Genomic DNA, 2142 nt, shown 5'->3' with positions numbered 1-2142 from the left:
CTTTATTAAGTCTCCTCACGTCTGTGAGTACCTGTAGCTGCCCTGTTCCCTCTTAATTCATTTTCTGTGCCTCATTCAAGAGTATTTGGAATCTCCGCAAGAACAAATAAACCTCTGAACTCTGATACACATGTAATCTGCCAAGGTCCACCCCACAACTCCAGACTGTCCCCCAGCACAGCTGAAACAATATCAAAAAGCATCAGTGTTTTCTGTAATCCATTTGCCAAAGACAATGCACCAGACGTGTCACATTTCCTATTTCCGCTGTGCCTGGCATCGCTTTCCCTCTGGTAACTGGGGCAAGGGGTCAAGGGAGACTCTCAAGGTGACAGATTTGTTAAAGAAAAAATGCAGTGACTTGAGCTTCCAGGGTTCAGCATTAACCACTCCTTACCTACTTTCCTTTCTCTTCCTTTTTTCCCACTCAATGGATGAGTGAGGACCTTGTGTACGACGGGAAGCACAACTGAAGGCTCTTACATGAGCCAGCTGTGTGACCTTGGGCCTCAGAGACTGCTTTTGTGAATAAGTAATTCCCCAGCATGCTCTAAATTTCCCTGATTCTATTCTAATAAGTGTATGAGGTAGAAACGGGGTTATGTTTATGACCACAGGCACCCTTCTGGCTCACCTACTTCTTGACAGCAAGTCTGTGGCCCTCAAGTCATGCAGATAGCTTTCCACATACTGGACAGAGGCTTTAAACAGCCTTCTCAGGGAACCAAGAGGCCAAGGACTTGGTAGATGGGTAGAACACCCTCCTTCCAGTTTCTGTGTAAACCGTCAGGAACCAGAAACACTGGGGACGCTTCTCCCTTTCGTAATTACTTGGGAAGGAATGTCATAGCCTCAAGCGTAATTAACAGCATTTTAATTCATTCTCTCTTTTTAGGCTGTTCACATACTTGCTGTTGCTAGAATGAACACACCATTATGGTGTGTTAACTTTTTAAAATGAGGCCAAAGATGTTGAACTATGGCCATCCTCATAAGGAACCTTGCTCTCTGAGCTTAAACACAGGTTGGGAATAAGCATCGTGTGGCTGCTGTGAAACACACGCAGGTCTCTGGTGGTCCTGAGCTCCCCAAATGAGATACAAACAGCATTTAGATACGCTTGTCCAAGAAGAGCCTGCTCATTTTTTGGCCAGCAGGGAAAGATTCCACAAATACACCGCCCACTGACAAGTTACACAATTAGCCATAAGACTGTGATTGGGTGTCTGTGGGCTTGCCCTCCCCTTTCCCATCCTCTTCCTCATCCCTAGGTCGGCATACTTCCCTACCTGCCACGCCAGCCATACTCCCCCTCTCTAGCCCAAATTTTCATGAAGAGAAAGGTTCCTGTATATTTGCTTGTGAAAGACACTGCATGTTATCCCATCAAGTGGAGAGTGATGATCTCCTTTCGCCAAACGTTTTTTACTCTCATGGATGCCTTTCCTTGACTTGAAACACACCAAGACGTACACCTGTACACACGCATATATACACATTGACTTCACAGAAGTGACTAGTTCGGCTTCTCTTTTAATTTCATACTTGATGGTAACGAGTTCTTTCAAACAGAACCAGTAAAATGTGAAACTGACATTGGTTGAAATTTAGGGCATCCTGCTTTCCTATACATTATTCCTTGCTTCTAAAATATTCATACCACTTAAAGGTGATTTATAGATGCATATCTAGAATTATATCCTGATAATAAGAGCTTTACATATTTTTCTTTCTCAGAGTATAGATATGTTTGGTACCAATTGGAGACCAAAATGCAGTGAAATATTTGTATGTGTTAATTATGTAACATAAATATACATGTAATACATCTACATACATATTGGCCAAAACTCTACAATGAGAGATACCATGTCAAAAAGCAGTAAACTGTCAGGAATCTATGAATATAAATAGTTTTTAGCAATAGCATATTATCAAGGCATTCTTAACTACATTTGGCATTTTTGGAGCAAGAAAAATGCTGGGGTTTCATTAAACTGCAGTGCAAAGGAAATAGAGAATTTGGGTCCTATACGGGGAATGTCCTTGAAATGAATAGATTGCATAGAAAACCAGAAAGTTTGGTTCATACAAAATTCCCCCCCTTCACCCCGGCAAAGGAAATCTCAATTCATTTTTAAG

The sequence above is a fragment of the Mustela putorius genome, unplaced genomic scaffold (assembly GCF_011764305.1).
Source record: "Mustela putorius furo isolate JIRA1106 unplaced genomic scaffold, ASM1176430v1.1 tig00003896_pilon_pilon_pilon, whole genome shotgun sequence".
Classification (NCBI taxonomy): Eukaryota; Metazoa; Chordata; class Mammalia; order Carnivora; family Mustelidae; genus Mustela; species Mustela putorius.
Note: the sequence above shows the minus strand (reverse complement) of the source record.